Below are 25290 nucleotides of genomic sequence, written 5' to 3'. Positions count from 1 at the left end.
GCCTATGGGGAGTTACTAAACAATGTGAATCAGGGGAATAATATGGTCATATCTGCATCTTGTGAAGTTCATTCTTGGATAATGTGAAGAATGGTTTGAGCTTGGTCCCATCAGAGCCCAGAAGATGTGACTACTAGACTCAAGCAAAGGAAGGGGGTTCTTCTCATGAGACTGAGAATAAATAATACGTTTGGTCAGAGATTCTCTGATCAAGAATGCTAAAAATACATTTTGAGGGAGTGAAGGAGAACCACTCTGTTAGAACTAGAATACTGAATATAATGGAGTACAGCAAATGTGTTGTGAGGAGAGTAATGATTGGGGGGAGATCCTCAGATAAAAGTAAGAGTAAAGATCCACCCATTTTTTTAGTCAACAAAACTATGTATTGTTTTCAATTCTTCTTTCCCTCACTCCTAACATTAGCATGTTCTATCAGCTACTCTGCCAAAATACATTCAGAATATGTCAATTTCTACCTTTTTCACAGTTTTGCCCTAGTCAAAACTCTCATTTGAACATATGCAAAAGCTTCCAGTTGTCACTGTTATGGACTGACTTGTGTCCCCTCCAAAATTCTTGTGTTCAAGCCCTGACAGCCAATGTGACTCTATAGGGAAGTAATTAAGGTTAAATGAGATCTTAAGGGTGGGCCCCTAATCCAAGAGGACTGGTGTCCTTATAAGAAGAGGATGAGACACAGAGGAAAGGCCATGTGAAGATATAATGAGAAGGTGGCCATCTGCAAACCAGGAAGGGAGGCCTTACCAGAAACCAAGCCTGATGGCATGTTGATCTAGGACTTCCAGCCTCCAGAATTGCAAAAAAAAAAAAAAAGAGTTCTGTTGTTTAAGCTGCCCACTCTGCTGTATTTTGTTATGGCAGCCCTAGCAGACTAACACACCTACCTACAACACATTCTCCACCTGGGGATCTTTTAAAAATAGAAATCAGATTCTATCACTCCCCTACTTAAAATCCTTCTTGCCTTCCTATCCCAGTTAAATAAAATTCAAACTTCTGACGTAGCGGATGAAGCCCTATACAATCCATTTTCCACCTCCCCTTCCAGGCTCCGGTCAGCCAAGCAGATTTTCCATCTAGTTTTCAAACAGGCCACATTCTTTCTTGACTGAAACCATTTAACTTGCTGCTCTGTGTGTCCGGAAGGCTCTTCCCAGAGTCTTCCCGGGCTGTTGGCTGCCTCTTTCTTGTTATTTCAGACTCAACTCAGATGTTATCCCTCAGAGAGCCCTTATGATTATCCATTCTTACCCTTCCTCCCTCCCTGCTGTCCTCTAGTTCATAATCCTGTGTACTTTCTTCAAAACAGTTACCACAATCTGAAATTTTCTTATCTGTTTCCTTGTTCATCATCTGTCTTCTCCACTAGACAGGATGCTCTATGAGGGCATTCTTTAAATTCTCAGCATCTAGAAGAGTGACTGGCTCACAGTAGGTCATAATGAATGAGTGCGTGCAGAGTTCCCAGCATCTGCATCCCCTTCCTATGGCTGGAGGTCCTCACCTCCTCCTGCAGACATGGTCCTGCCTCAGCCCCCAGAACCTATTCTCATCGGGCATGAGAGATTAGCGGCCGTGAGTTAGGATTCGCTTTACTTCTCACCCACCTCTGACCTCCAGCCCCAGTTCTGACAATGACGCCTTTGCCTCACATTGGACATCTTGTTCCGTTTTGTTCTGCTGTTTTAGCAACTGCCTTTTTTCCTTTCCTGGGGCAGGGATGTTAGGCGAATCTTTCAGGGGACTAATGTACTGTGTTAGCAAATGAGAGTTATAAGCCACTGAAACTTCATTTTTAAAATATGGTCTCATTTGTTTTACAGATTGGTGAGTCCTGGGGAAATTTGGTTTATGATTGGAAAGAAAGCCAGAATATTTGAATTATATGAAACCCTAAGGTTTTTGTTAGTGCAAATTCATAAAGAATGTGCCAAATGTCTTTGAATTGTATTAAATAGCCCGAGGAATTAAAAAAAAAAAAACCAGTGTCTTGCCCAACCCTCGAAATGATGGAACCCTGCTGCCCCTTCACACTCCCCCAACTGAAAGAAGCGTGATCGCACAGGTTTTACTTCTGCAGTACTTACCAGCTTTGTATGACCAATAGGAGAGACTATCTCAGGGTTAACAAGAAACAGGAGTCATGGGAAAATTTTAAAAGGAATGTATTTTTTTCCTGAGATTTTTAGTTTATATTCCAGGCTTCCAAGCCTGGCAAGTTTGGATTCGGATTTGAGGATAAAAGCCTAATGTTAGGGAAAAGTAAGTGAAAACAAAAATCTTCCCAACCCAGAAAACCTCTCCACAAAGTCAGTAGAAACAGAGACCTATTTTGTTCTTGAATAAGTGTTAAACCAGTATGTGATGCTCATGACAGGCAGTTCCTAAGAAATCACAAAAACAGAAAGAAATCCCACCGCCTTATATAGCCAAGGAGATCATACAGCCAAGAACACTCCCTACATGTTCTCAAGATAAACAATAACTAGTCCTCAAGTCAGAGGACCTGACAGCACATTTGTCACTCATAGTTCACCCTCAATTTACCTGGTAATTGGGCTAACCATCTGAGTTAGCTAATCGATTTTATACAAAAGAAAAATAAACTCTATCTTTTTTTTTTTACATCTTTATTGGAGTATAATTGCTTTACAATGGTGTGTTAGTTTCTGCTTTATAACAAAGTGAATCAGTTATACATATACATATGTTCCCATATCTCTTCCCTCTTTCCTCCCCCTCCCTCCCGCCCTCCCTATCCCACCCCTCTAGGTGGTCACAAAGCACCGAGTTGCTCTCCCTGTGCTATGCGGCTGCTTCCCACTAGCTATCTATTTTACATTTGGTAGTGTATATATGTCCATGCCTCTCTCTCGCTTTGTTACAGCTTACCCTTCCCCTTCCCCATATCCTGAGAAAACCATAATTCAAAAAGAGTCATGTACCAAAATGTTCATTGCAGCTCTATTTACAATAGCCAGGAGATGGAAACAACCTAAGTGTCTATCATCGGATGAATGGATAAAGAAGATATGGCACATATATACAATGGAATATTACTCAGCCATAAAAAGAAACGAAATTGAGTTATTTGTAGTGAGGTGGATGGACCTAGAGTCTATCATACAGAGTGAAGTAAGTCAGAAAGAGAAAGACAAATACCGTATGCTAACACACATATATGGAATCTAAGAAAAAAAAATGTCATGAAGAACCTAGGGGTAAGACAGGAATAAAGACACAGCCCTACTAGAGAATAAACTCCTATCTTTATGACAGGAAGTAGTTTCGCAACTTGGAGCAAGGCCCCTCCTGTCGAAGTCAGGCTTCTACCTTAGCACAGAGACTGGGAGATTCAAAGGGATTCACTGGCTCCCAGGTCCTTGAGAAAGGCCTTCTTGGGCTGTAAAATGGCAAAAGAGACTTAAAAAAAAAAAAAAAGATTTACATGCGTCTCAAATAGGCAGAGATAATTCACAATAACAAGTTGATAAAAAGAAAAAGAAAAAGAAAGGGTAAGGGATTCTAATGAAAGGGAAGGAGAACTTCCCTTATTTTTAACAGCAAGAATTAAGCCTTTTATTTTATTTTCAGAACAATGCACATTTTTTAAAAAACATCTTTATTGGAGTATAATTGCTTTACAATGGTGTGTTAGTTTCTGCTGTATCACAAAGTGAATCAGCTATATGTATACATATATCCCCATATCCCCTCCCTCTTGCGTATACATATATCCCCATATCCCCTCCGTCTTGTGTCTCCCTCTGCCCCCCATCCCACCCCTCCAGGTGGACACAAAGCACCAAAGCACCGAGCTGATATCCCTGTGCTACGCAAGCCTTTTATTTTTAATTTTGCTTTGTTCTAACCAGGAGAACTTCTCAGATTTTTATGTCTTGCAGTCAGCAATACACAGAAGCTAGAGAAGCACAGGAATTCCTCAGGCATCAACTCCTGCAATTAAACTGGAAAAAATACTTTCTTTTTCTTTCCCCTCATACTCTATTCAGGGATTAGGCCATTTTTCACTGACTGCTGAGAGTTTCTCTTCTGTTACCAATTAATTGTTCTAGTTAAGAGAGAGAAAAAAATAAATCATCCCCTCATGTGCTGCCCAGCAACCATGTGTCACCGTTTCTGAAACGATGCAAAGTCTTTTCAGTTGGTACTTCATCTAAGAGATAGAAAATGCCTTCTCTGGGAATCAGAAGGGTTATTTTAATAATATCCTGGTCTCTGGAGTGGAGTGGGAGGTGAGCTAGGAGACCGGGCTTTGAGCTTTTCCAGAATGGACGTCTCACACCACTCAGGTGTACAAAATGGTTTCCAATAAGAGATGGGTAAAAGCTTCTTGTTTGCCTGACTTGTGTGTACTCAGAATTTTAGATTGGAAAATTCTTTGAAAAGTTACTACTTACTCCTTGACTGATTAATATAGCCCTGACCTAAGATACCTTCTCCATTTTAGTTAATCTCCATTTTAGTTTAGTTTGGGGCTGGGTCAGTCTCTAAAGATTCTGGGTGGTTAGAGAGAATGAAAGGATTCTGGGGAAAATAAAGGGTAGATTTGGAGTGAAATATTCATTCAGATATTCCCCTAAAGAAACTCAGGCTTAAATCCTTTTTTAAAAAATTGAAGTATAATTGACATGCAATACCATATTATTTTCACATGGATATCATAGTGATTTGATATTTATCTACATTTCAAAGCAGTTACCACAATAAATCTAGTTACCATCTGTCACCATATACAAAGTTATTACTATATTACTGACAGTATTCTCTCTGCTGTAAATTACATCTCCGTGACTTAATTACTTCACAGCTGCAAGTTTGTACCTCCTAATCCCCTTTACCTATTTTGCCCACCCCCTAACACCCTCCCTTCTGGCCACTGTCAATTTGTTCTCTGTTTCTGAGTCTATTTCTCTTTTGTTTTGTGTGTTTTTAGGTGTCACATATAAGTGAAATCATATGGTAATTGTCTTTCTCTGTCTGACTTATTCACTTAGCGTGATACCCATCTGTGTTGTCGCAAATGGCAAAACTTCATTCTTTTTTTATGGCTGAAAAAGTTTCCTTAAATCATTTTGCTTTGGCTCTGGGACTGAGCTCCTGTGAGAACTTCCAGGTAAGTGATGAAGCAAACCTGCTAGAGCTCATCTTATTAACACATATTTCTGTGGGTCAGATGGTAAGACATATTTCTGTGGGGTCGGGCTTCTTCTGCTGTATTTGATCCTGTTAACTGTTTCTCAGGCTTGCAAATCGGGCTGCTCAGCTTGTGTGAGATCAAAGTTCTAGAAGTGAAAGCTCGTGGAATTGATAAAACCCTTCTACCTTGCATTGCCCTCACTACCAACCCCCTACCAAGAAAAAAAAAAAAAAAGGAAAATTATCTCATAACTTTGGAGGCACTTTTATTTAGCCCAGCGGAGTTTAAAGACCTTTTCTTCCCAAGGATACCTTTTAAAATAATGTTTCTAATCTTCCAGCTTTCCATTTGGCGCCCTTCAATATAAATGTGACTTCAATAGAGGTTAAAGAACAGTTTAGATTTTAGGCTACATGCCAAGCGCTGACCTTAAAATTGTGCCTCGCAGGGAAAAAAGAGGAAACCCAAAATACTTATGGTTATTTGGCTTTACTTTGGTGTAATTTATAGGAGTTTCACATAACAAATGTATTTAATCATGTAATGGAAGTACACAATTAGTAGATAAATGAGCTAATTTTATTATCTAGATTTTAATAAAGCACTTACTGATTTGCCTTATGAAGCCAAGTTGGAAAATTAAGTCACATTAGCTCAGATGTGAATATTGTCACAAGTGCTCAATTTTGGCTGAAATCCCGTAAAGAAAGAATAATGATGGTCATCAGTGCATGGAAGCTGCGGGAAGACGCCCAGAAAAGTGCCTCAGGAAATGGGCAAGAGATTGGATTAAAATAATGTTTCCACTAATGATAAAAGTTATAATGGAGGAGGGGTAGGGAGACAGTCTCTCAATGGGTTTCATAAAATGTAAATCCCCATAAATGAATTCTTTTTCATTTTTATTTTAGCCATACTCTGACCTTAAAATAAGGCATAATCAGAAGTGGTCCAGAAAAGTCCTGGTCATTTTAAATACCCTTAAGCCCTTCCTATGGAAGTAATTTCACGTATAAGTTAAAAACAAGTTGAATTCACTTTCGAAGTTTGCTTCCTCCAGCATGTGGAAAGCAGTTTCCGTTAACTGTTTTGCACCACCATGTGTTAAATTACACAACGGGATGAAAATGGCTCCTCCAAGATGTGAGAGGGAGCTTCTGCATTGCATTTGGAAGCGTTGGCAAATTACCTACATTCATGTTTAGAAGCTCTTTCCTGAGGAGATTGTTAAGGACTGGAATCAGCTACTTTGCATATTTGGAAAGATTTTTTAAAAAATCTTTGGGTGATTTAAAAAATCTTTTGGGTGGGTGTTGGTATGGAGAATCCCAGAGGTAGACAGTGAACTCAGTGGCATTTAAGGTTTAAAAATAGACAGGGAGGTAGCTTCATGTTTGTGAAATGACCTGGTGAATGTTCACTGAATCCATCTTCTTGTTCTTTTCATCAGTCATTTGGCCCTTTTAAAAAAATTACTCATTGGAAGACAGCAGCTTAAGAGCTCATTTTCCCCCTCTTTTCTAGCCAGCAGAGCCTAAACAATATGTCTTACCATTACTGAATTGTCCTATGTGAACTTATGGTTATTTGTATTCTGAGATTTTTTGTTCCTGTCATTTAGAAAGTATTTGATTTTTAAATTCAGCAGCTCTCGTTCAGTATGATGCTGGGTGCTGAGCGCAGGTGAGGGCTGCCTGTGTGTGTGGTGGGGTTAGAGGCTGGGGAGGATGAGTCTCTGGCTTGTCATTAGAAAAAACCTGTACTTTGAGCCTAGGGTGGAGACTCTTACCACAAGGGAACTGATAAAGTGCAAAGTGAGCCTGGTTTATATTGGCTGGGGGTTTGAACACCAGCTGTGTTGCCACTTTGATGTGAATCGACAAAAAGGCGATATTAAAGATATCAAGAGTATGGGTATCTGGGACATCCCCGGTGGCGCAGTGGTTAAGAATCCGCCTGTCAATGCAGGGGACACGGGTTTGAGCACCTGTCTGGGAAGATCCCACATGCCGCGGAGCAACTAAGCCTGTGCGCCACAACTACCGAGCCTGCGCTCTAGAGCCCGCGAGCCACAACTACTGAGCCCGCACACTACAACTACTGAAGCCTGTGTGCCTAGAGCCCGTGTTCCGCAACAAGAGAAGCCGCCGCAATGAGAAGCCCACGCACTGCAACGAAGAGTAGCCCTCGCTCGCCGCAACTAGAGAAAGCCCGCACGCAGCAACAAAGACCCAACACAGCCAAAAGTAAATTAAAAAAAACAAACCAGAAAGAGTATGGGTATCATGGTAGGCTGAATACTGGTCTCAAGATGTCTATGCCCCTAATCCCCAGAATTTGGGAATATGTTACAAGGCAAAAGAGACTTTGCAAATGTGATTAAGTTAAGGACCTTGAGATGGAGGGATTTTCTGGATAATCTGGCTGGGCCCTAAGTGGAATTATGAGCGTCCTCATTTGAGGGAAGCAGATGGAGATTCGAGCACTAGCAGAGGGGAAGGTGATATGATGATGTGATCAGAGATCTAAGTGATGTGATTTGAAGATGGAGTAAGGGGCCACAAGCCCAGAGGTCCCTAGAGAAGTTGTCACTAGAAGCTGAAAAAGGCAAGGTAATGAATTCTCCAGAAGAAACCAACCCTGCTGACACCTAGTCAGCCCAGTAAGACACATTTCAGACTTCCAACCTCCAGAACTGCGAGACGATAAACATGTTTTAAGCGACTAAGTTTGTGGCAATCTGTTGCAGCACCAATATAAGACACACGTGCAGGTCTAATAACAAGAAACGTCCCACCAGTGTTCCCAAGACACAAACGTGAGAATCAGTACTGTTACCTGGACTGCCGTGGGCATGGTTGGAAACAGGTTTGAGGGCAAAATTCTGGACAAGAGAATAATTTGCCCATGAACATCATCCAAGTTTTCAAGTTCCAGTATCAGACCTTAAGGTGCGTGAAAGAAAATGATCAGAATAAACAGGAATTCATAGAGACAGTATCTTGATCTCAACTAAAGACTTTTCCATCCAAACACTGCATTGGAAATAATGGCAAAGACCTTGGGCTGCTGGGACAAAAACCCTAAAAATTCAGGGTATAAAAGATGTACAAAGAGTCTTTTAACCAGATTGGTAGTTTCCCCTACTATCCAGCTGTCTGAACTCAGGTTAGCTTTCCTGGGAACAGACAGTCGTGTGAAACCTACTATAAAACTGAACCTCTTAGATCCCAGGTAAACTGGTTTTCATAAAAGGTGATGTGCCCTTGGACTGACAGCAGGATGTCACTTTTTTTTGGTTTTTTTTTGCGGTACGCGGGCCTCTCACTGTTGTGGCCTCTCCCATTGCGGAGCACAGGCTCCGGACGCGCAGGCTCAGTGGCCGTGGCTCACGGGCCCAGCCGCTCCACGGCATGTGGGATCTTCCCGGACCGGGGCACGAACCCACGTCCCCTGCCTCGGCAGGCGGACTCTCAACCACTGCGCCACCAGGGAAGCCCAGGATGTCACTTTCGCTTTGCTTTTCTAGCAGAGTTCACAGGAGCGGAATTAAAGAGGAGGACAAGGTGGTTAGGTTTTCAGCCTCTGTTGGGCTCAGGACAACTTTTTGCCACATAATGCTATAGTTGAAAATGGGTAAGTTGTTTCCCTACTGTTAGTAGGCTGAGGTATGCCAACCCTTGTAACAGCCTGCTTTTATGGAACAAGAGATCGTGTGAGCATAAGAGGATCTGTAAATACAAATTTGGCAATAGAATTTCTCCTGGTGAAACAGGCAGGTTGGATTTCTCAGGAAATGATTTCAATTCCTAGAGAAAACTACTTTCAGGTTCCTGATTATCGTACAATTCATCTCAGGGGTTTGTCACTCTTTTTGGAATAAAGTGTTTGCATTCCAGAAAAAACAACAAATCATTAATTAGAACTGTTTTAGAGCAGAGGAATAAAGACCAAAGCGACGGGTCTCAAATACTTCATGTCTGCTACTTACAGTTACTTTCAATGGTTGCATCGTGGAGAAAGGTAATATTTTTTGCTAAGGACCCCAACCAGAGAAAGAATAAAATACAGAAAGTAATAGTCTCTGACTTTAGCACAGAAAATAAATACATTTCTCCACAGTTTAATTTAATATAATGATGAACCGCCCTGGAGGGGATTCAGAGTTGAAATCCTACACCCTCCCCTGGCACATCGGTTTCTCTGTTTTAGGCTCTGAATGAACCATCCTCTTCTCTGTTTTTGACTTTAAAATTTGTAAAAGGAAAAATGCCATTCAACCAGTAGGACACACGGAAAGCGTTGTTTAAGGGCAATGATGAGACTTGCAACTGAAATTTGTTCCCGATAGTTCCTTCTTTGACACATGAAGTTTGGAATGGTCCACTTACCAACGATTCATAGGTATTCCTGCCTTTGCTTACTTAGAACATCATGGTGGATGCACGCAGATCTAATCTATCTTGATTGGCATCCATTAGGCACACGTTTATGGAACTCCTATCATGTACTAGATCTTCTGCTGGGCCAGAGCAGCTCCAGTCTCTGTCCTTATGGAGCTTACATTCTACTGGGGAAAACAGATACAGTATTGGTCAAATGCTAGGGATGATGAGCTGTTTAATGAGAAGCATGTGTTGTCACTGGGAGTATTTTGGGAAACTTATAGTTGGGGAGGTCATCTCAGGGAAGAACTCTCTAAGGAAGGGAGGACTGACCTGAGAGCTGAAGGGTTAATAGGACTCAACCAGTTAAAGAGGCAAGGGTGGGGGTAGGGAGAGAATCCTAGAATGAGCGAAGACCCTTGATGGGAAGGAGCATGGTACATTCAAAGAACTGAAAGGTATTCTGGTGCCACGTAGAGAATAGATGGGAGAAGGGCAAGGGTAGATGGGAGAAACCAGTTAGGAGGAAGCTGCAGGGGCATGAGGGGATGTTTCGAGTTAAGTGCTCTTACCACAATAAACAGAACAAAACGAAAAGACGTTTGTAATAGCTGATTCTCCAGGATGTAGTATCCTTTGAATAAAATCCAATTGGGCAAATTCTGGACTACCACCTCAGTCCAAACTGGATGCAACTTCCTCCGTCTCCACCTGTTCTTGTAGCAGCTGCGCAAAATGAATTAAGCTGACCAAATCCCTTTAGAGCTGCGTCGTTCAATGCAGTAGACGCTAGGAGTCTGTACCTACTGAGCACTTGGAATGCGGCTCGTCTGAACTGACATCCTGTGAGCCTGAAACACACACTGGATTTTGAAGACAGTGTGAAAGTAAGGTAAAATAATCCATTAACGGTTTAATATTGATCATTGTTTTAATGATATTTTAGATATATTTAGTTAAATAAAACATATTATTAAAATGAATTTCACCTATTTCTTTTTAGGATTTTTAATGGGGCCACTAGAAAATTTTAAGTTACGCTGCGGCCTGCGTTGTATTTCTTTGTGGAGTGAGTGCTGCCTTTGAGTGTGGGCTTGGTTTGCTTTAGATAGTATAAAAGAAGATAATTGTGTAAAACGAAATAAGTCCTGTACAGGGATGTCAGTTAACTATAAGAAGCACATTTGATGACCTCAGGCTTAACTATGGCGCATGTCTCATCATACATATGCAGTGTGTGATTCGTGGCGTGGGCCTTAATCCAGTGTAGAATAGCTACAACATCGTATGCCCCAGAGCAGGATTAGAATAGGATTCTTTGTAAGCAAATTGCAGAGAAGGGGAGGTTTACACTAAAGCTTCTTAAATTAGCTTAAACGGGCCTAAAGGGTCACTGGACATTGGCTCCATGGCTTATGGAATAATGTGTGTGTGTGTTTCTTATGTATGATCTGCAATAATGAGCTTCCTGGGGAAAGGCTAGAAATATTGGGATTTGCCAAGTATGATATGTTGTCTCCTCTTGGCATCTGTTAGCTGAGTGAGATGAGGACAGTTACTTATTCTCACTGCACCTCAACTTTCTCATCTGTAAGTAAAATCAATCTCATAGCAGGGTTGCTGTGAGGATTAGAAATAAACATTTCTAGCACTGCGCTGAAGACACAGTAAATTCTCATCGGATGATGTATTAGTGGGAACAGCATATGTTCAGGACTTCTGAGCAGTACAGAAGGGGAGACACACAATCCAGGCGAGGTTCAGAGTACCATCCTCTCTGTTTCTTCTGTGACCTTTGACAGCTCACTAGTGCTCTCTAATCCTTGATGTCCCAATGCGTAGAATGGGGTTAATGGCACCTTATCAGAAGAAATCAGTTACCCAAGACATTGTAAGTAGCCTGTGGTGACACCAGGTATTGTTCATGGCAGAGGGAAAATAAGCATCAAACTGTTAGACAGAAATTTAAAATTCTAATCCTGTGACGTCATCACAATGCTTGAATTTGTCGAGATTCTCTCTCCCGTTGCCAAAGTTGTGAGCATTCTACATTTTCCCCACAGTGTCAGTCAATTTACTTAAGGTTTCCTTCTGAAGTGGTAGGAAGAAATCTGACCTGGGCCCAGAATTAATCATTATAAGTCCATTTATTAGAAAGCCAACTTTAAACTATTTTATATCCTACTGTGGGTGCCATCTGGGAAAAGGCATTTCTTTTTCAAGTCGAAGTGTTGACTTGGAGCCTTAGACTTGGTCCAGGAAGCGGCCAAGATGCACGTCAGAGCCTTCCTAGAACATGGGTCCAGAGGTTCTCGGCCAGGTGGGAAGGAGCCAGTCCACCTGCCTGGGAGATTGTGGCAGCCTGTGAGGGGCAGGGACTTCTTTTACTCTGCGGATTGACATTTTTCCTGTCTTTTTTTAAATTTTGTAATTATTTCCTTTATTGTTCCTTCTTATTGAGTCAACTTCCCTTTGAAAGTGCCAGCTATCTCCTCTAAAGTAAGGTAACCCAAAGTCAATTTTCCTTCCCCTTGTTTAGAGTAAAATTGAAAGAAAATTGGAATTTATTATTTAAAAAAATAAGTAACTAATACATGCTCATTGTATAAAATTGAAAAACACAGGAAGGGGTGAATAAGAAAGTTTAAATAAACATGCCATCGTTCAAATGTAACTATTGTTAACAGTTTGTCGTGTTTTTCCCTGCATAAAAATTTTTATGGCCATGGATATATATACTTTTTGCAAACTTGGAATTCTTTCTATATGTGTATTCTTTAGATATGTAGTGCAAACTGCATAGTGGTTACACTGCAGGACAGTACCTCACATAACATTTAACAAATTTTTTTTTCTTTTTTTTTTTTTTTTGCCGTACGCGGGCCTCTAACCGTCGTGGCCTCTCCCGTTGCGGAGCACAGGCTCCGGACGCGCAGGCTCAGCGGCCATGGCTCACGGGCCCAGCCGCTCTGCGGCATGCGGGATCCTCCCGGACCGGGGCACAAACCCACGTCCCCTGCATCGACAGGCGGACTCTCAACCACTGCGCCACCATGGAAGCCCTTAACAAATATTTTTAAATGAACGTGCTATTTATCTCTTTTTAAATTTATATTTTCAATGTACTTTTTCTTACATTATTAAATATCCCTTGAAAAACATGGCTGCTAAATATAATTTTTAAAGTGTATAACCATTATTTTTTTAACTAATTCCCTATTAGTATTCACTTTGTTTTAGGTTTTCCATTTCTAGATTGCTGGAATGAATATCCTTGTACACCATAAATCATTATGCATAGTTCTAATTTTCGTAGGGTAAATTCCTAAAATGAAAATTTGGGGTCAGTGAATATGAATGGGTTGCCTACTTGTCTTCCAGAACATTTACATTAGTTTAGATTGTGTGGAAATTACTAATTTTATTGCACCAGGAATGAGTGGGAATTGTAATTCAATTTAACAAGGAAAATAATATCTCATCATCTTAATTTTTACTTCCATGATTATTAGCATGTTTGAACAAAATTTTTTTAAATCAATCATAATTTTTGGGCGGTAAATTTCCTATCTTTTTTACTACTTTTTCTACTGATTTTCTAATTTTTCTTTCAATCAATAAGATATCTTTATTCCCCAGCTGGTTGTCTTTAAAATTGTTTTTGCAATACAGATATTTTTAATTTTTATGCAGTCAAATCTATCAACCTTTTTCTATATGATTTGTACTTTTTTCTTTCATGCTTTAGAATGGCTCTCTGTATCATGAGATCAATTTACTGTTCGCCAATTTTTTGTTTATTCTAGTTCTTTAACGATTTTTTTAAAACATGCAACTCTTCAATCTTTCAGTCTCGTTTTGTCATGAGACGGGAAGTTACCCGTTTTTCTCCCTTAGTAGTTAACCATTGACCTCAGTGTGAGTCATTGAATAATTAATCCCTTCCTTAATGGGTTAAATGTCATCATTATCATAATAAAAATTTGTAGGATGGAATTGACTTGACTTCTGGTCTTTCTGCTTAGTTTAGTGATCTGCCAGTTTACTCCTGGGCTAGTGCAACACTATTTAAATGTTTAGTGCAGGTAATTTCTCTTTCTTTTTTAAAAATATTTTTGCCACGGAACCTTGGCTTCATTTCTTCTCTCCTTCTTCCTTACAACTTACATCCTAATTAATCACCAAGTCCTGACAAGTCTACCTTTGAAATGTCTTTTGAGTCTATCTATGTCTTGCTCCTTCCACTGCTACTGCTTGCTCTCCACGGCCCCTGCCCCTGCCCCACCCCCGTTGCACTAAATGGTCATCTGGTTCCAGGCTTGTCCCCATCTTCTTTGTTTTCCACCCTAAGGCCAGAGTGGTCTTTCTAAACTGCAATCTTACCCTATGATTTCTTTTCTTAAAATCCTTGAATGAATCCTCATTGCCTTTACGCTGAAGTTGAAACTCCTCTAACTTGTGGTCCAATCAGTGAATGTTCTACTGGCAAAAGTCTGTTTCCTGTTCTGCACCTAATGATAGCCATGCCTCTTTTCACCCGACAGAATAAGGATGAGCTTAGGCAGGTAAATATCACCAGTTTCTGTCTGACTTGGTCGTATCGGGATGGTTCTCATGATGGGGAATGTGATGGCTGAAGCATAACTCAGGGCATGGCCACATGCTATGCTTCTCTGCTACAGTACATCTCAAACTTGACTGTGTTGCATGTGTGTGCATCTCCTGGGGTTTGGTGTTAAAATTCAGGTTCTCACTCAGCATGTCTGGGGTGTGGCCTGAGATTCTACATTTCTAACAAGCTCCCAGGTGATTCTAATGCTGGTGACTGAGGACCACACTTCTGTACTGAGCCATCCAGCAAGTGCCTGGTAAATGCTATTTCTTTGCCTCCTTCCCACAGTAGATTCTGGAAGATACAATAACACACAGTATTTTATAATGTGTTGCTCTTTTTAGCAAATCCAATTTACTGACTGTATATTTTGAGTAAGTTCTATTGAAAGTTTTGCTGTCATAATTAATAATTGGAATCTGAGCCTTTTCCCTCTCTCTTAAGGACAATTAGAAGGAGAAATTTCATGTAAATAAAGAAACGAGAGCCCAATGTACTACACTGTTAAGTGTTGGATATCTGTAAATTAATAGAGATATGAAAGTGTAATTCTTGGTAAGACAAGTTTGGACCATTTAACAATGTACAAAGAATCTATTGCCAAAAGAAATGAAAATATTCTGAAGAAAAGGAGGGAAACAATGAAGGGAAGGATATATAAGAATGTATCTTTTTTACTTCTAAAGTTACAGTTGATATTTGAGAGGAAGTGGAGAGCAATGGTTGAGAGAGAGGGTCTTCCTAAGTTAGAATTCCAGCACTACCACTTATTAGCTGTGACCATGGACCTAGTGTATCAATTCTTTCTTCCTTAGTTGTATCACCTGTAAAATGGGAATAATAATAGATCCTTTCTCATTGTGTTGCTGTGAGAATTAAATGAGATACTAATTGGAAAGCACTTAAAACAGGCCTGACAGTTAGTGCTAATTATTATCGTATTGTTAAAAATGAATATGATTATTAGATTGGCCAAAATCTGAAACACTGACAACACAAAACGCTGATGGGGACGTGAAGCAACAGGAACTCTCATTCATTGCTCATGGGAATGCAAAGTGGTACAGCCATTGGAAGACAGTTTGGAAGTTTCTTGGCAAAACCAACCGCACTCTTGCCATATGGCACTCCTTGCTATTTACCCCAATGAGTTGAAAGTTTTTATCCACACAAAACCTGCACATGAATGTTTACAGCAGCTTTATTCATAATTTGAATTCAATTTATTCATAATTGCCAAAAGTTGGAAGCAACAAGATGTCCTTCAGTAAGTGAATGGATGAAATAAACTGGAATACATCCAAACAACAGAATATTGTTCAGGGCTGAAAAGAAATAAGCTAGCAAACCATGAAAAGACATGGAGGAAAATTAAATGCATATTATTAAGTGAAAGAAGCCCATCTGAAAATGCTACCTACTGTATGATTCCAACTCTATGACGTTCTGGAAGAGGCTAAATGGTAAAGACAGTAAAAAGATCAGTGGTTGCCAGAGGTTGGGGGATGGAGGGATGAACAGGTGGATCACAGATTTTTAGGACAGTGAAGCTATTCTTTATGCTACTCTAATGGTGGGTACATATCATTATGTATTTGGCGAAACAAATAGAATGTACAACACCAAGAATGGGCCCTAACGTAAACTGTGGACTTTGGGTGATTATGATGTGTCTTCATTGGATTGTAACAAATGTACCACACTGGTGAGGGATGTTGTATGGGCACTGATCTCATTAAAAGTGCATGATTAAAGATATGTGTGAATAACATTGTAAAAACTAGGAATACAGTCATTTTGCTTTAGGTTGGTACAGAAGAAGTTGTTAATGTTTTATTTATTGCAAGAGAAGTTTAAAAAGAAAAGTGTGTTCAAGATGGCCTATGTACTGTGTGAGCATTTTGTAAAACATTGAAACCTATTTGAGATGGTAGTACATGAGAGCATTTCTTACAACTTATTCTATATTGTTTACCTCATCCTAAAAAAGTTGAATAAATCTGTTCGGTTCAGTTTTCCTACAGTAAAACAGCTAAGCTGTGAGTGTCAGTGGGGGAAAGAGGGTCTGTGGGAACTCTCTGTACTTTGCACTCAATTTTGCTGTGAACCTAAAACTGCTCTTGAGAAAAGTACATTGGACCCCAAACAACACAGGTTTAAAATGTGCAGGTCCATTTATACTGGGCTTTTTTTCCATAAATGTGTACTGCAGTCCTACACGATTCAACTTTGGTTGAACCTGTGGAGGTTGGCAGCGGGCCAAGTGTAAAGTTATATCCGAGATTATTCGACTGCTCAGAAGGTCCGCACCCCTAACCCACATGTTGTTCAAGTGTCAACTGTATATATGTCTGTATATGTGTATATACACATTATATATATACACACACACACACACATATTAATACAAAAGAAACTCACACCTTTTACCAAAATGTAAATAACTTGTGATTGGATAAACGTAGTAATGAAACACACACACACACATCCCAATATGAGAATTCCTGCTGTTAATTTGCCGACAAGAGATTTTCTAAAGGGTTCTAAGTCATTTGTCACACTGAAAGATTCAGTCATCCAGGCTCTTCTAGAATTTACAAAAAAAACTATTTCCATAGAAGTCTTCACATTTAGCTGAGTTGGAAAGTCGATATGGCAGCAGCACCAGCTCCCTTTAACCTGGCCCTCCTGCAGGCGCTGCGCACACACCCTTGTCCTCACACAACCCTGCCTCTCTCCTTCTCTCATTAGGAAGACAAGGTCTGTAAACATTTTTCAGGAATTCAGTGAGCGTCTGATGAATGATGAGAACTTTTCAATATATTCATGTGTCTATGGTAACTAATGCAAATAAAAGAAAAGCACCGAAGAACCTGTGCTTTTTATTGTGAACACAAATTATAGTAAACTCAGCTAAAAATTGTGGTCCAAGGAGAGCAATTTAGAAAAATCCCTCAGCCATATGTTAAACAGATCAAGGTTTAAGTTTAAAATTTACATGCACTTTATAAAACCCACCAGCTCCTTGGAAAGAACCTGAATTTCCCATGTGTACACTATATAAATCTCACAAGCATTCGCAATCCATTTGTCGTCATTGAGCCTTCAACCACTTCATTCCCAAGGAATTGCTTGGCCATTTAAATATAACTTTCTTCTGGGGTGGTACAGTTTCTAAGCACAGTGTTTCACTTCCCAGAAGCTGGAGGCCTGAAAGAAAAATGTGGACAGTCGTGGGAGAGTATAGAAAAATTGCAGTTAGATATAAAATTTTCACGAAGTGCCCTGGGCATATGAATGACCCTACTTCAGAGCTATGTGACACAGGAAGGGCCATGGAGAGGTCATTACATCCATTCTCCTGCCTCTGAGTGGGACTGCTCCATGCACTGGCCTGAATCACACAGGGTCAAAGGTATAGGTAGGCTTTGAAGTGGGTCACGAAGGGAGAAGTTTGACTGTTTGCAGGTGGGGTGCAGTCAGGACATTGAAACCACCTAGTGGTTTTAACAGAGAGAATTTAATATAGACAATTGTTAACCAAGGTTTAAAGAACTTCAGAGACAAAGGGGAGACACTGAGGTCTCACAGAGGAAGTAAATGCGGGAAGCAGCTACCATCCCTTCTGGGAAACAAGGGAAGGGATTGCTAGAACTTAAAAGTTTGCAGGATGAGTCCTGTGGAACTGGGATCTGCACCTGGGAGGAGGGATGCTGTCTGCTGGAGCTGTCTTCTTGGAGAGTATATTCAGGCTGTTCTTAGAATGACCCAGAACTGTCAGCTGGAGGAGATTGCGGGTTCTGAAACCACCTGCTGTGTCCAGAGTGAAGAACCAGTTCTAGGGTGATGTTGACATCAAGAGAAAGTAAAGCAGAAAGGAGTAAATTCCTTCTCCTTTCTTCCTTTTAGTCTTCTCCAGGGAAGAACCACACCCAGACTCAATGTCCCAAAGCAGAGTAAGGGAGGTGGGTTTGTGCTGAGAGCCAATAGTCCAACAGCCAACATAACATCCAAAGTAAAAGGTGGTGAGACTTTACAGCTGGGGCACACATTCAAGCAGCTCTGCCAAAAGACAGACCGTCTGGGTACAAGACAGCAGGACAGAAACCAGGAAATTGGTTGAGTCGAAGTATAAAGCTGGATTAGGGTGGTGGATGTTGGAAACATAGGTAACTGAAAGCATTTTCTTGCCATATAAACATCATTGGTAAGATTCCTTTGTGAACCCTTTCAGTACCTTGAAAGGGCAGATAACCTTGGCAAAATCAATTTTGTGAGCTTGTCTCTTCCTTCTTCCAAAGGTGTCTGCACCTTAAGCTGAAAAAAAGAGCAGCTTTGTCTCCTGTTAACACAAAGGCCCTGCTAACACTTTGAAACGACTGCTTCAGGGTCTGCCGCGGTTCTCAGATGACTGCATCCTTTTTCCTCTCTCAGGGATGGAGCAGTGATTTGACTCTTTCAGTTATATTTGGAAGACCACTTTGGAGGCATTATGAGGAGAATTCTTGCTCTGGTTTTTCTAAACACAGAGCACTAGACTCAGCATGTCTAGGCATTGGAACAATGTGTCCTGTCCTCTATGACCTGGAGCTCCTTGCGTTTGTACCAGAAAATGAATCATGTATTCAAATGCCATCATTGCTCTGTTTTCTTTCTAGTCATATACGCCCATTACTGCTTTAATCATAGCCTTCCTCCTGAGCTGCAGTGAAAGATAAGTGAGTGAAGCATTCTACATCCTACTGTGATTGGAGTTTTATAACTATGTTTAACTGTCAGACTTCCTTCCTTTGTGGAAAAAAGTGATGTTTTCTTCCAATCAGTATCTATTACATTTTCTCTGAGCACGTTTACATGCGCGGGCACATGTGAGGCAAATACTCTTCTGTAAAAAGAGCAAGAGACCAACAAAACTAGAATATTGTTGGAAAAATATCAAAGTGAAGATAGAAGAGCATAATCAGGTGCATATGTTGTGAGCTGGTTATAAATATTAGAGGCAAAGAAAGTGGAAGTCATAACCTGCCTCATCTGTTCACGTCAAGTGGAATGAATCATAGCAACAACTGGGGTGGTGACTCAAGTAATTTAAGAAGAATTTTGGGAAGGAGAAGATGAAAAGCTGGCAACTCTGTAAACCTTGAGAGTACCTGTTCATGCAAATCTAGTGCACCTTTGTCAATCGACATCTAACAATGAACTGTCCCTAGGTGTCTCTGCCAATCCATGTGGTGGAGACCTTCCTCCTCTTTCTAAAGACAGGTAAGAGAAATAGATCAATGGTGGGTCTCGTCAACACACCACTTCCTAAAAGAGATGCTGAAATTTCTTGGTTGGGATTATAAACCCATAGACACAGCTAATTAAGGGGTAGTGTCACCCTGAAAAGACTGGTTACCCTTTAGTAATTCTAAAAGAAACAAAAACAGGAACCAAATTTAACCACAGCTGATAGTTTCTGGAAAGAATGTAGAAAACCAAAAAAGAAAAATGTTTGTGAATCATTAAGTTCCCCAAACCCAAATCAAACTGACTACCCCAGGCTCCTTTACCAAATAGGGGCCCATGGAGGGATGCTCAGCCCTTCCAGGATCTAGTATGACTGTGAAGCAGATCAGGACCCAAAATTGGAGGTGTACAGACTTTTGTCTCCTTGGTAAAACTTGGGAGGCTACATCTTGGGGTGGGAGGAGGGAGGTACATAGAGGCCTCCTCCAAATGAGATCATTGCCTCTGGTTGTAGGTTTACTTCTAACTGAAGGTGTGTCACCTGGAAGAGCTTAAGGTGAAGGAAGAGCTCACTGGCTGGTCTCACAGGAAATGTAGAAAATTCTTGGGGAGGGAGATGATTGTTTTATGAACTAGAGAGGTAGTTGATGGCTAGAAGGCGTTTCATTTCTATTGTCTGGGCCCTGAGGCCAGAAAGAGCATACGTGAGTCCTGATTCAATGATTTGCATTGCAAAGAAGTCCTATGCAAGGTTAGAATTTTAAAAAAACAATGGGAATACAGAGGACCAGGGTAAAGACATCATAAGTCTGACCATGTTTATGGCCTGGTTATTCGAGGAATCAAAATATACCAAAAAGGAGAGGAAGAAATTCAGAAAACAGGGAGAAATTCTAAGAAAAGTGAGAAGACTAGGAAAGAAAAGAAAAGGGCATCAGAGATGAGAAATACTCCAAGAATAGAGGAAAATTAGTGTAAACTTTATTTTCAATCTCTATTGGTGCTCAAAGTAAATAAAGGACAGCTTGATCTCCTGAAAAGAATCACTGGTAGAGGGGAACCAAAGAAGAAAAGTAAAAGAGCAGTTCTCCTAATGGGACCAGGTACCAAGCAAAAGGCTGTCACACTAAATTAGTCTGGGAAATTTATTTACAGCCAAATACTATGCCAGCAGCAGAGAAAGGGCTACTGAAATCAGCTAGACTGGGCTTTCTACAGTTACTGGGCTTGAGGGTAAACTTAGAAAACCCTCCCAGGAGGCAGAGTAGATAGATAGGAGAGGGACCATCAGGGTCTCTGTCACCATCAACAGAGAGTGACTGTAATTCTCTTAAGCGAAGGACAATTGGGGAGTAAATCCTCTGCCAGTATGCCAGTTCTGTGTCCATATGTAGCTGGGTACAGACCACAGGTGAGAAGTTGGACATGCCAAAGAGGGTAACTGTAATTGATTCAAAAATGGAATCTGTTCAGTGGATAAAGATGCCACCAGAAAACTACTAGAGCTAATCAATGAATTTGGTAAAGTAGCAGGATACAAAATTAATGCACAGAACTCTCTAGCATTCCTATACACTAATGATGAAAAATCTGAAAGTGAAATTAAGAAAACACTCCCATTTACCATTGCAACAAAAAGAATAAAATATCTAGGAATAAATCTACCTAAGGAGACAGAAGACCTGTATGCAGAAAACCATAAGATACTGATGAAAGAAATTAAAGATGATACAAGTAGATGGAGAGATATACCATGTTCTCGGATTGGAAGAATTAACATTGTGAAAATGGCTCTTCTACCCAAAGCAATCTACAGATTCAATGCAATCCCTATCAAACTACCACTGGCATTTTTCACAGAAAATGTCACAATTTGTATGGAAACACAAAAGCCCTGAATAGCCAAAGCAATCTTGAGAAAGAAAAACAGAGCTGGAGGAATCAGGCTCCCTGACTTCAGACTATACTACAAAGCTACAGTAATCAAGACAGTATGGTACTGGAACAAAAACAGAAATATATATCAATGGAACAGGATAGAAAGCACAGAGATAAACCCATGCACATGTGGTCACCTTATCTTTGATAACGGAGGTAGGAATATACAGTGGAGAAAAGACAGCCTCTTCAATAAGTGGTGCTGGGAAAACTGGACAGGTACATGTAAAAGTATGAAATTAGAACACTCCCTAACACCATACACAAAAATAACCTCAAAATGGATTACAGACCTACAAGTAAGGCCAGACACTATAAAACTCTTAGAGGAAAACATAGGCAGAACACTCTATGACATAAATCATGGCAAGATCCTTTTTGACCCACCTCCTAGAGAAATGGAAATAAAAACAAAAATAAAAAAATGGGACCTAATGAAACTTAAAAGCTTTTGCACAGCAAAGGAAACCATAACCAAACGAAAAGACAACCCTCAGAATGGGAGAAAATATTTGCAAATGAAGCAACTGACAAAGGATTAACCTCCAAAATTTACAAGCAGCTCGTGAAGCTCAATATCAAAAAAACAAACAACCCAATCCAAAAATGGGCAGAAGACCTAAATAGACATTTCTCCAAAGAAGATATACAGATTGCCAACAAAAACATGAAAGAATGCTCAACATCATTAACCACTAGGGAAATGCAAATCAAAACTACAGTGAGATATCATCTCACACCGGTCAGAATGGCCATCATCAAAAACTCTACAAACAATAAATGCTGGAGAGGGTGTGGAGAAAAGGGAACCCTCTTGCACTGTTGGTGGGAATGTAAATTGATACAGCCACTATAGAGAACAGTATGGAGGTTCCTTAAAAAGCTAAAAATAGAGTTACCATATGACCCAGCAATCCCACTACTGGGCATATACTCTGAGAAAACCATAATTCAAAAAGAGTCATGTACCAAAATGTTCATTGCCGCTCTATTTACAATAGCCAGGACATGGAAGCAACCTAAGTGTCCATCGACAGATGAATGGATAAAGAAGATGTGGCACGTATATAAAATGGAATCTTAGTCATAAAAAGAAACGAAATTGAGTTATTTGTAGTGAGGTGAATGGACCTAGAGTCTGTCATACAGAGTGAAGTAAGCCAGAAAGAGAAAAACAAGTACCGTATGCTAACACATATATATGGAATCTAAAAGAAGGGAAGAAAAGAAAAGGTCATGAAGAACCTAGGGGAAAGACGGGAATAAAGACACAGACCTACTAGAAAATGGACTTGAGGATATGGGGAGGGGGAAGGGTAAGCTATGACAAAGTGAGAGAGTGGCATGGACATATATATACTACCAATTGTAAGGTAGATAGCTAGTGGGAAGCAGCCGCATAGCACAGGGAGATCAGTTGGGTGCTTTGTGACCACCTAGAGGGGTGGGATGGGGAGGGTGGGAGGGAGGGAGATGCAAGAGATATGGGAACATATGTATATGTATAACTGATTCACTTTGTTATAAAGCAGAAACTAACACCCCATTGTAAAGCAATTATACTCCAATAAAGATGTAAAGAAAAGAAAAAAAATACTACTCAGCAATAAAGAATGAAATTTTGCCGTTTTCAGCAAGATGGATGGACTTGGAGGCTATTATGCTAAGTGAAATACGTCAGACAGAAAAAGCCAAATACTGGATGATATCACATATGTGGAATCTAAAAAATGAACTAGTGAGTATAACAAAAAAGAAACAGACTCACAGATACAGAGAACAAACTAGTGGTTACAAGTGGGGGGAGGGAAGGGGCAGGGGCAAGATATGGGTAGGGAATTAAGAGGTACAAACAACTATGTATAAAATAAATAAGCTACAAGGATATATCATAGAGCATGGGGAATACAGCCAATGTTTTATAATAACTATACATGGAGGATAACCTTTAAAAACTGTGATTCACTGTATGGTGCACCTGAAACTTACATAATATTATACATCAACTGTAACTCAGTTCAAAAGGGAAGAGTTAATGCCTGGCACAGCCAGTTGTTAAGTATTTTGACATAAGAAAAACAAAACTGGAATCAGTGACATCTGACCTCTCAGAGTACCTAAACCAATGGCCTTACCCAAAGTTCCTATGTCTAAGATGAAGAAGTAGGGTGAGGGGAAAGGGGGTTAATGTCATGACCGTCCCTAAGGGTTAACTAAAAATGCCACACGTGAATGAAGCAACTTGCTTCTCTGTGTCTCAACATCTATGCTCTTTGCAAGTTAAAGTTCTATCTAATTCCTTAAAATACCTTAAAACTATGTACATTTCGCTTTCATATTATGGAAAAGACATGCCTTTTCCAGAATAAAATTAACTCCTTGGTTTATACGTGAGGATGAGGTTAATATTCTGTAATGAGGTGTGTGACCGCATTGTGTCAAAAAGTCAGTAATTAAATCTATGAAACTGGAAACAAAATTTCACGGTTAGCATGTGTGCACTTGTCTGCTTATATGTTGGCTGATTGCAGCATGGCTGAGTCCCTTGTGACAGTTTCTTTGTGGACATGTGTATTCTGTCTCCCATCTTGGGTCATGCTAGAGATAAAAATTCATCAATAAAAATTTAAGCATCAGAACAATAGATATAATGAATATATCCTTTGGTTTGGGATTTACCAGAGAAATAAGTAGATTTTGGAAAATTAAAACTATTAGTGTAAATTAACTCATATACTTAATCACTAAGTATTTCAGACTCATGTCTTCTAAAATTTGAGGGAAGGTGGTAATGTGGGTTTTATTTTTATTTTTTAACATTGTAGCTATAATTTCCTTGATTTGCGGTGAGATTCCTTCTTAAATTCCTTGGATTGCAAGCAGACTTCTTCCCTGCTTTTTAAAGAAAGACCACTTTTTTTCCCGTCAAAAGCAGTCTTTAGTGTCTCGAAGTGTTGGTTGGAAGTTAGACACAGATAAAGAGAAAAAAACATGGTAATGGCAACATGCCTAAAGCCACTACCTCCCAGGTTGCAGGTAATAACTCCACAGCCATTTTCTAGTGAAAGCACAGTATGAAGTAATTTTGAAAGATTCATTGCACGCTTTTATTTTTAAATAAAAAGTAAAAGGTGATGAAGCGTATGGTACAATATCTGGGGGATCTTACGTGATGTTTGCAGTTGAATCAGGGAGAAATTTGTCAGTAAGTTTGGCCTTTAATCTTTTGAGGTAAAGGTATGTTTTATCTCCTCCTTACAATGGAAGCTCTCTTAAAATGTAAAATTGTGGGTGTGGGCAGGGTATATTATAATTCATACACCAAAATATGGATACTTGTATTCCAGCAAATGTAACCTCCTGTTTCCACATTTCTCTTTGTGCAAAACGCTCTGGGCCAGCCCTCAAAATGTCTGAAAATGGTATGAATATTTTAATATGTATATAAAGTGGACACAAGTGTAACTGAAATGTATTATCTATATATTTCATTTATGATTTGATTTTTGTGAGCCCAGACCACATTGTAAAAGCTCACAAAGAAACTGTCAGATATAAATCTTCTGAGTGAGATTTTTCACATTACTATAGTCTTATACACATTTTTAGTAATCTTTTTTTTTTACTATGGATTCAGTTGTACCTTCTAAGAGAATATAAATATTGACATCAGATTAAAGTTTGATCTGAAAACCCTCAGTATTCTAGAAACCTTTTCCACTAGTTTAACTGAAGCTTTTAAAATATCCAAAAACTACGGTTTGAGCTAGATCTGCTTTGCCTAATAAGTGTCATTGTTTCTCACCTTACTTTTGCATCCAATTTCTGAAAAAAACACATTCCTTAATTCATGATTCTGTCCCTCAATAGCAGATTAGTAAACTAATGTTCACTAAGGGTGAATTAGGCAAGTGGAAAACTGGTCTTACCTGAAAGGTTTA

The sequence above is a fragment of the Neophocaena asiaeorientalis genome, unplaced genomic scaffold (assembly GCF_003031525.2).
Source record: "Neophocaena asiaeorientalis asiaeorientalis breed wild unplaced genomic scaffold, Neophocaena_asiaeorientalis_V1.1 scaffold59, whole genome shotgun sequence".
Lineage (NCBI taxonomy): Eukaryota > Metazoa > Chordata > Mammalia > Artiodactyla > Phocoenidae > Neophocaena > Neophocaena asiaeorientalis.
This window is presented reverse-complemented; position numbering follows the sequence as displayed.